This window comes from Amblyomma maculatum, chromosome 5, assembly GCF_055883805.1.
Source record: "Amblyomma maculatum isolate TAMU_Amacu chromosome 5, ASM5588380v1, whole genome shotgun sequence".
Lineage (NCBI taxonomy): Eukaryota > Metazoa > Arthropoda > Arachnida > Ixodida > Ixodidae > Amblyomma > Amblyomma maculatum.
The window spans coordinates 84,227,651-84,238,383 of NC_139348.1; positions in this window are offsets into that span (position 1 = coordinate 84,227,651).

Genomic DNA, 10,733 nt, shown 5'->3' on the forward strand with positions numbered 1-10,733 from the left:
CTTACGGGGGTCTCGGTTCTGGCAGTCTTGAAGCCATAGGTAGCGTAAGAGGGTTCTAGCACAGCTTTCGCCCTCGCTCTTGATCACGTTCTACGTGACGCTGGCGGCAACAAAGGACGTCCCACGTCCGCCGCTATGGCTGAGGGTGGCGCTGGTGAACACTCTCAAGGTTCGTATACAGACAACATAAATACCCAAGAAAGTAGCAGGGGGGACAGCGGCCGATGTAGCTCAGTTGGAAGAGCACCGGACGCGTTATTGGGAGGTCGTGGGTTCGGATCCCACCATCGGCACGTTGTTTTTTCTTCTACTTTGTGTCTAATTATCTTTCCCCTAAACAGATTACATTACTAATTATCCAAGTAAACATTAAAAAAAAAAGACAAAGTACTATCCCCAACGCTTTCCTTGGCCTCGTCGACTGTTGGCTTCTTTCCTTCATGTATTATAACGAGCACCCTCATTTCCCCTTGACTGATCTGCTTGTAGCTTACGGGGGTCTCGGTTCTGGCAGTCTTGAAGCCATAGGTAGCGTAAGAGGGTTCTAGCACAGCTTTCGCCCTCGCTCTTGATCACGTTCTACGTGACGCTGGCGGCAACAAAGGACGTCCCACGTCCGCCGCTAAGGCTGAGGGTGGCGCTGGTGAACACTCTCAAGGTTCGTATACAGACAACATAAATACCCAAGAAAGTAGCAGGGGGGACAGCGGCCGATGTAGCTCAGTTGGAAGAGCACCGGACGCGTTATTCGGAGGTCGTGGGTTCGGATCCCACCATCGGCACGTTGTTTTTTCTTCTACTTTGTGTCTAATTATCTTTCCCTTAAACAGATTACATTAATAATTATCCAAGTAAACATTAAAAAAAAAAACGACAAAGTACTATCCCCAACGCTTTCCTTGGCCTCGTCGACTGTTGGCTTCTTTCCTTCATGTATTATAACGAGCACCCTCATTTCCCCTTGACTGATCTGCTTGTAGCTTACGGGGGTCTCGGTTCTGGCAGTCTTGAAGCCATAGGTAGCGTAAGAGGGTTCTAGCACAGCTTTCGCCCTCGCTCTTGATCACGTTCTACGTGACGCTGGCGGCAACAAAGGACGTCCCACGTCCGCCGCTATGGCTGAGGGTGGCGCTGGTGAACACTCTCAAGGTTCGTATACAGACAACATAAATACCCAAGAAAGTAGCAGGGGGGACAGCGGCCGATGTAGCTCAGTTGGAAGAGCACCGGACGCGTTATTCGGAGGTCGTGGGTTCGGATCCCACCATCGGCACGTTGTTTTTTCTTCTACTTTGTGTCTAATTATCTTTCCCCTAAACAGATTACATTACTAATTATCCAAGTAAACATTAAAAAAAAAGACAAAGTACTATCCCCAACGCTTTCCTTGGCCTCGTCGACTGTTGGCTTCTTTCCTTCATGTATTATAACGAGCACCCTCATTTCCCCTTGACTGATCTGCTTGTAGCTTACGGGGGTCTCGGTTCTGGCAGTCTTGAAGCCATAGGTAGCGTAAGAGGGTTCTAGCACAGCTTTCGCCCTCGCTCTTGATCACGTTCTACGTGACGCTGGCGGCAACAAAGGACGTCCCACGTCCGCCGCTATGGCTGAGGGTGGCGCTGGTGAACACTCTCAAGGTTCGTATACAGACAACATAAATACCCAAGAAAGTAGCAGGGGGGACAGCGGCCCATGTAGCTCAGTTGGAAGAGCACCGCACGCGTTATTCGGAGGTCGTGGGTTCGGATCCCACCATCGGCACGTTGTTTTTTCTTCTACTTTGTGTCTAATTATCTTTCCCCTAAACAGATTACATTACTAATTATCCAAGTAAACATTAAAAAAAAAAGACAAAGTACTATCCCCAACGCTTTCCTTGGCCTCGTCGACTGTTGGCTTCTTTCCTTCATGTATTATAACGAGCACCCTCATTTCCCCTTGACTGATCTGCTTGTAGCTTACGGGGGTCTCGGTTCTGGCAGTCTTGAAGCCATAGGTAGCGTAAGAGGGTTCTAGCACAGCTTTCGCCCTCGCTCTTGATCACGTTCTACGTGACGCTGGCGGAAACAAAGGACGTCCCACGTCCGCCGCTATGGCTGAGGGTGGCGCTGGTGAACACTCTCAAGGTTCGTATACAGACAACATAAATACCCAAGAAAGTAGCAGGGGGGACAGCGGCCCATGTAGCTCAGTTGGAAGAGCACCGCACGCGTTATTCGGAGGTCGTGGGTTCGGATCCCACCATCGGCACGTTGTTTTTTCTTCTACTTTGTGTCTAATTATCTTTCCCCTAAACAGATTACATTACTAATTATCCAAGTAAACATTAAAAAAAAAAAAGACAAAGTACTATCCCCAATGCTTTCCTTGGCCTCGTCGACTGTTGGCTTCTTTCCTTCATGTATTATAACGAGCACCCTCATTTCCCCTTGACTGATCTGCTTGTAGCTTACGGGGGTCTCGGTTCTGGCAGTCTTGAAGCCATAGGTAGCGTAAGAGGGTTCTAGCACAGCTTTCGCCCTCGCTCTTGATCACGTTCTACGTGACGCTGGCGGCAACAAAGGACGTCCCACGTCCGCCGCTATGGCTGAGGGTGGCGCTGGTGAACACTCTCAAGGTTCGTATACAGACAACATAAATACCCAAGAAAGTAGCAGGGGGGACAGCGGCCGATGTAGCTCAGTTGGAAGAGCACCGGACGCGTTATTCGGAGGTCGTGGGTTCGGATCCCACCATCGGCACGTTGTTTTTTCTTCTACTTTGTGTCTAATTATCTTTCCCCTAAACAGATTACATTACTAATTATCCAAGTAAACATTAAAAAAAAAAAGACAAAGTACTATCCCCAACGCTTTCCTTGGCCTCGTCGACTGTTGGCTTCTTTCCTTCATGTATTATAACGAGCACCCTCATTTCCCCTTGACTGATCTGCTTGTAGCTTACGGGGGTCTCGGTTCTGGCAGTCTTGAAGCCATAGGTAGCGTAAGAGGGTTCTAGCACAGCTTTCGCCCTCGCTCTTGATCACGTTCTACGTGACGCTGGCGGCAACAAAGGACGTCCCACGTCCGCCGCTATGGCTGAGGGTGGCGCTGTTGAACACTCTCAAGGTTCGTATACAGACAACATAAATACCCAAGAAAGTAGCAGGGGGGACAGCGGCCGATGTAGCTCAGTTGGAAGAGCACCGGACGCGTTATTCGGAGGTCGTGGGTTCGGATCCCACCATCGGCACGTTGTTTTTTTCTTCTACTTTGTGTCTAATTATCTTTCCCCTAAACAGATTACATTACTAATTATCCAAGTAAACATTAAAAAAAAAAAAGACAAAGTACTATCCCCAACGCTTTCCTTGGCCTCGTCGACTGTTGGCTTCTTTCCTTCATGTATTATAACGAGCACCCTCATTTCCCCTTGACTGATCTGCTTGTAGCTTACGGGGGTCTCGGTTCTGGCAGTCTTGAAGCCATAGGTAGCGTAAGAGGGTTCTAGCACAGCTTTCGCCCTCGCTCTTGATCACGTTCTACGTGACGCTGGCGGCAACAAAGGACGTCCCACGTCCGCCGCTATGGCTGAGGGTGGCGCTGGTGAACACTCTCAAGGTTCGTATACAGACAACATAAATACCCAAGAAAGTAGCAGGGGGACAGCGGCCGATGTAGCTCAGTTGGAAGAGCACCGGACGCGTTATTCGGAGGTCGTGGGTTCGGATCCCACCATCGGCACGTTGTTTTTTCTTCTACTTTGTGTCTAATTATCTTTCCCCTAAACAGATTACATTACTAATTATCCAAGTAAACATTAAAAAAAAAAGACAAAGTACTATCCCCAACGCTTTCCTTGGCCTCGTCGACTGTTGGCTTCTTTCCTTCATGTATTATAACGAGCACCCTCATTTCCCCTTGACTGATCTGCTTGTAGCTTACGGGGGTCTCGGTTCTGGCAGTCTTGAAGCCATAGGTAGCGTAAGAGGGTTCTAGCACAGCTTTCGCCCTCGCTCTTGATCACGTTCTACGTGACGCTGGCGGCAACAAAGGACGTCCCACGTCCGCCGCTATGGCTGAGGGTGGCGCTGGTGAACACTCTCAAGGTTCGTATACAGACAACATAAATACCCAAGAAAGTAGCAGGGGGGACAGCGGCCGATGTAGCTCAGTTGGAAGAGCACCGGACGCGTTATTCGGAGGTCGTGGGTTCGGATCCCACCATCGGCACGTTGTTTTTTCTTCTACTTTGTGTCTAATTATCTTTCCCCTAAACAGATTACATTACTAATTATCCAAGTAAACATTAAAAAAAAAAAAAGACAAAGTACTATCCCCAATGCTTTCCTTGGCCTCGTCGACTGTTGGCTTCTTTCCTTCATGTATTATAACGAGCACCCTCATTTCCCCTTGACTGATCTGCTTGTAGCTTACGGGGGTCTCGGTTCTGGCAGTCTTGAAGCCATAGGTAGCGTAAGAGGGTTCTAGCACAGCTTTCGCCCTCGCTCTTGATCACGTTCTACGTGACGCTGGCGGCAACAAAGGACGTCCCACGTCCGCCGCTATGGCTGAGGGTGGCGCTGGTGAACACTCTCAAGGTTCGTATACAGACAACATAAATACCCAAGAAAGTAGCAGGGGGGACAGCGGCCAATGTAGCTCAGTTGGAAGAGCACCGGACGCGTTATTCGGAGGTCGTGGGTTCGGATCCCACCATCGGCACGTTGTTTTTTCTTCTACTTTGTGTCTAATTATCTTTCCCCTAAACAGATTACATTACTAATTATCCAAGTAAACATTAAAAAAAAAAGACAAAGTACTATCCCCAACGCTTTCCTTGGCCTCGTCGACTGTTGGCTTCTTTCCTTCATGTATTATAACGAGCACCCTCATTTCCCCTTGACTGATCTGCTTGTAGCTTACGGGGGTCTCGGTTCTGGCAGTCTTGAAGCCATAGGTAGCGTAAGAGGGTTCTAGCACAGCTTTCGCCCTCGCTCTTGATCACGTTCTACGTGACGCTGGCGGCAACAAAGGACGTCCCACGTCCGCCGCTATGGCTGAGGGTGGCGCTGGTGAACACTCTCAAGGTTCGTATACAGACAACATAAATACCCAAGAAAGTAGCAGGGGGGACAGCGGCCGATGTAGCTCAGTTGGAAGAGCACCGGACGCGTTATTCGGAGGTCGTGGGTTCGGATCCCACCATCGGCACGTTGTTTTTTCTTCTACTTTGTGTCTAATTATCTTTCCCTTAAACAGATTACATTAATAATTATCCAAGTAAACATTAAAAAAAAAAACGACAAAGTACTATCCCCAACGCTTTCCTTGGCCTCGTCGACTGTTGGCTTCTTTCCTTCATGTATTATAACGAGCACCCTCATTTCCCCTTGACTGATCTGCTTGTAGCTTACGGGGGTCTCGGTTCTGGCAGTCTTGAAGCCATAGGTAGCGTAAGAGGGTTCTAGCACAGCTTTCGCCCTCGCTCTTGATCACGTTCTACGTGACGCTGGCGGCAACAAAGGACGTCCCACGTCCGCCGCTATGGCTGAGGGTGGCGCTGGTGAACACTCTCAAGGTTCGTATACAGACAACATAAATACCCAAGAAAGTAGCAGGGGGGACAGCGGCCGATGTAGCTCAGTTGGAAGAGCACCGGACGCGTTATTCGGAGGTCGTGGGTTCGGATCCCACCATCGGCACGTTGTTTTTTCTTCTACTTTGTGTCTAATTATCTTTCCCCTAAACAGATTACATTACTAATTATCCAAGTAAACATTAAAAAAAAAAGACAAAGTACTATCCCCAACGCTTTCCTTGGCCTCGTCGACTGTTGGCTTCTTTCCTTCATGCATTATAACGAGCACCCTCATTTCCCCTTGACTGATCTGCTTGTAGCTTACGGGGGTCTCGGTTCTGGCAGTCTTGAAGCCATAGGTAGCGTAAGAGGGTTCTAGCACAGCTTTCGCCCTCGCTCTTGATCACGTTCTACGTGACGCTGGCGGCAACAAAGGACGTCCCACGTCCGCCGCTATGGCTGAGGGTGGCGCTGGTGAACACTCTCAAGGTTCGTATACAGACAACATAAATACTCAAGAAAGTAGCAGGGGGGACAGCGGCCGATGTAGCTCAGTTGGAAGAGCACCGGACGCGTTATTCGGAGGTCGTGGGTTCGGATCCCACCATCGGCACGTTGTTTTTTCTTCTACTTTGTATCTAATTATATTTCCCCTAAACAGATTACATTACTAATTATCCAAGTAAACATTAAAAAAAAAAGACAAAGTACTATCCCCAACGCTTTCCTTGGCCTCGTCGACTGTTGGCTTCTTTCCTTCATGTATTATAACGAGCACCCTCATTTCCCCTTGACTGATCTGCTTGTAGCTTACGGGGGTCTCGGTTCTGGCAGTCTTGAAGCCATAGGTAGCGTAAGAGGGTTCTAGCACAGCTTTCGCCCTCGCTCTTGATCACGTTCTACGTGACGCTGGCGGAAACAAAGGACGTCCCACGTCCGCCGCTATGGCTGAGGGTGGCGCTGGTGAACACTCTCAAGGTTCGTATACAGACAACATAAATACCCAAGAAAGTAGCAGGGGGGACAGCGGCCCATGTAGCTCAGTTGGAAGAGCACCGCACGCGTTATTCGGAGGTCGTGGGTTCGGATCCCACCATCGGCACGTTGTTTTTTCTTCTACTTTGTGTCTAATTATCTTTCCCCTAAACAGATTACATTACTAATTATCCAAGTAAACATTAAAAAAAAAAAGACAAAGTACTATCCCCAATGCTTTCCTTGGCCTCGTCGACTGTTGGCTTCTTTCCTTCATGTATTATAACGAGCACCCTCATTTCCCCTTGACTGATCTGCTTGTAGCTTACGGGGGTCTCGGTTCTGGCAGTCTTGAAGCCATAGGTAGCGTAAGAGGGTTCTAGCACAGCTTTCGCCCTCGCTCTTGATCACGTTCTACGTGACGCTGGCGGCAACAAAGGACGTCCCACGTCCGCCGCTATGGCTGAGGGTGGCGCTGGTGAACACTCTCAAGGTTCGTATACAGACAACATAAATACCCAAGAAAGTAGCAGGGGGGACAGCGGCCGATGTAGCTCAGTTGGAAGAGCACCGGACGCGTTATTCGGAGGTCGTGGGTTCGGATCCCACCATCGGCACGTTGTTTTTTCTTCTACTTTGTGTCTAATTATCTTTCCCCTAAACAGATTACATTACTAATTATCCAAGTAAACATTAAAAAAAAAAGACAAAGTACTATCCCCAACGCTTTCCTTGGCCTCGTCGACTGTTGGCTTCTTTCCTTCATGTATTATAACGAGCACCCTCATTTCCCCTTGACTGATCTGCTTGTAGCTTACGGGGGTCTCGGTTCTGGCAGTCTTGAAGCCATAGGTAGCGTAAGAGGGTTCTAGCACAGCTTTCGCCCTCGCTCTTGATCACGTTCTACGTGACGCTGGCGGCAACAAAGGACGTCCCACGTCCGCCGCTATGGCTGAGGGTGGCGCTGTTGAACACTCTCAAGGTTCGTATACAGACAACATAAATACCCAAGAAAGTAGCAGGGGGGACAGCGGCCGATGTAGCTCAGTTGGAAGAGCACCGGACGCGTTATTCGGAGGTCGTGGGTTCGGATCCCACCATCGGCACGTTGTTTTTTCTTCTACTTTGTGTCTAATTATCTTTCCCCTAAACAGATTACATTACTAATTATCCAAGTAAACATTAAAAAAAAAAAGACAAAGTACTATCCCCAACGCTTTCCTTGGCCTCGTCGACTGTTGGCTTCTTTCCTTCATGTATTATAACGAGCACCCTCATTTCCCCTTGACTGATCTGCTTGTAGCTTACGGGGGTCTCGGTTCTGGCAGTCTTGAAGCCATAGGTAGCGTAAGAGGGTTCTAGCACAGCTTTCGCCCTCGCTCTTGATCACGTTCTACGTGACGCTGGCGGCAACAAAGGACGTCCCACGTCCGCCGCTATGGCTGAGGGTGGCGCTGGTGAACACTCTCAAGGTTCGTATACAGACAACATAAATACCCAAGAAAGTAGCAGGGGGACAGCGGCCGATGTAGCTCAGTTGGAAGAGCACCGGACGCGTTATTCGGAGGTCGTGGGTTCGGATCCCACCATCGGCACGTTGTTTTTTCTTCTACTTTGTGTCTAATTATCTTTCCCCTAAACAGATTACATTACTAATTATCCAAGTAAACATTAAAAAAAAAAAGACAAAGTACTATCCCCAACGCTTTCCTTGGCCTCGTCGACTGTTGGCTTCTTTCCTTCATGTATTATAACGAGCACCCTCATTTCCCCTTGACTGATCTGCTTGTAGCTTACGGGGGTCTCGGTTCTGGCAGTCTTGAAGCCATAGGTAGCGTAAGAGGGTTCTAGCACAGCTTTCGCCCTCGCTCTTGATCACGTTCTACGTGACGCTGGCGGCAACAAAGGACGTCCCACGTCCGCCGCTATGGCTGAGGGTGGCGCTGGTGAACACTCTCAAGGTTCGTATACAGACAACATAAATACCCAAGAAAGTAGCAGGGGGGACAGCGGCCGATGTAGCTCAGTTGGAAGAGCACCGGACGCGTTATTCGGAGGTCGTGGGTTCGGATCCCACCATCGGCACGTTGTTTTTTCTTCTACTTTGTGTCTAATTATCTTTCCCCTAAACAGATTACATTACTAATTATCCAAGTAAACATTAAAAAAAAAAAGACAAAGTACTATCCCCAATGCTTTCCTTGGCCTCGTCGACTGTTGGCTTCTTTCCTTCATGTATTATAACGAGCACCCTCATTTCCCCTTGACTGATCTGCTTGTAGCTTACGGGGGTCTCGGTTCTGGCAGTCTTGAAGCCATAGGTAGCGTAAGAGGGTTCTAGCACAGCTTTCGCCCTCGCTCTTGATCACGTTCTACGTGACGCTGGCGGCAACAAAGGACGTCCCACGTCCGCCGCTATGGCTGAGGGTGGCGCTGGTGAACACTCTCAAGGTTCGTATACAGACAACATAAATACCCAAGAAAGTAGCAGGGGGGACAGCGGCCAATGTAGCTCAGTTGGAAGAGCACCGGACGCGTTATTCGGAGGTCGTGGGTTCGGATCCCACCATCGGCACGTTGTTTTTTCTTCTACTTTGTGTCTAATTATCTTTCCCCTAAACAGATTACATTACTAATTATCCAAGTAAACATTAAAAAAAAAAGACAAAGTACTATCCCCAACGCTTTCCTTGGCCTCGTCGACTGTTGGCTTCTTTCCTTCATGTATTATAACGAGCACCCTCATTTCCCCTTGACTGATCTGCTTGTAGCTTACGGGGGTCTCGGTTCTGGCAGTCTTGAAGCCATAGGTAGCGTAAGAGGGTTCTAGCACAGCTTTCGCCCTCGCTCTTGATCACGTTCTACGTGACGCTGGCGGCAACAAAGGACGTCCCACGTCCGCCGCTATGGCTGAGGGTGGCGCTGGTGAACACTCTCAAGGTTCGTATACAGACAACATAAATACCCAAGAAAGTAGCAGGGGGGACAGCGGCCGATGTAGCTCAGTTGGAAGAGCACCGGACGCGTTATTCGGAGGTCGTGGGTTCGGATCCCACCATCGGCACGTTGTTTTTTCTTCTACTTTGTGTCTAATTATCTTTCCCCTAAACAGATTACATTACTAATTATCCAAGTAAACATTAAAAAAAAAAAAAGACAAAGTACTATCCCCAATGCTTTCCTTGGCCTCGTCGACTGTTGGCTTCTTTCCTTCATGTATTATAACGAGCACCCTCATTTCCCCTTGACTGATCTGCTTGTAGCTTACGGGGGTCTCGGTTCTGGCAGTCTTGAAGCCATAGGTAGCGTAAGAGGGTTCTAGCACAGCTTTCGCCCTCGCTCTTGATCACGTTCTACGTGACGCTGGCGGCAACAAAGGACGTCCCACGTCCGCCGCTATGGCTGAGGGTGGCGCTGGTGAACACTCTCAAGGTTCGTATACAGACAACATAAATACCCAAGAAAGTAGCAGGGGGGACAGCGGCCAATGTAGCTCAGTTGGAAGAGCACCGGACGCGTTATTCGGAGGTCGTGGGTTCGGATCCCACCATCGGCACGTTGTTTTTTCTTCTACTTTGTGTCTAATTATCTTTCCCCTAAACAGATTACATTACTAATTATCCAAGTAAACATTAAAAAAAAAAGACAAAGTACTATCCCCAACGCTTTCCTTGGCCTCGTCGACTGTTGGCTTCTTTCCTTCATGTATTATAACGAGCACCCTCATTTCCCCTTGACTGATCTGCTTGTAGCTTACGGGGGTCTCGGTTCTGGCAGTCTTGAAGCCATAGGTAGCGTAAGAGGGTTCTAGCACAGCTTTCGCCCTCGCTCTTGATCACGTTCTACGTGACCCTGGCGGCAACAAAGGACGTCCCACGTCCGCCGCTATGGCTGAGGGTGGCGCTGGTGAACACTCTCAAGGTTCGTATACAGACAACATAAATACCCAAGAAAGTAGCAGGGGGGACAGCGGCCGATGTAGCTCAGTTGGAAGAGCACCGGACGCGTTATTCGGAGGTCGTGGGTTCGGATCCCACCATCGGCACGTTGTTTTTTCTTCTACTTTGTGTCTAATTATCTTTCCCCTAAACAGATTACATTACTAATTATCCAAGTAAACATTAAAAAAAAAAAAGACAAAGTACTATCCCCAACGCTTTCCTTGGCCTCGTCGACTGTTGGCTTCTTTCCTTCATGTA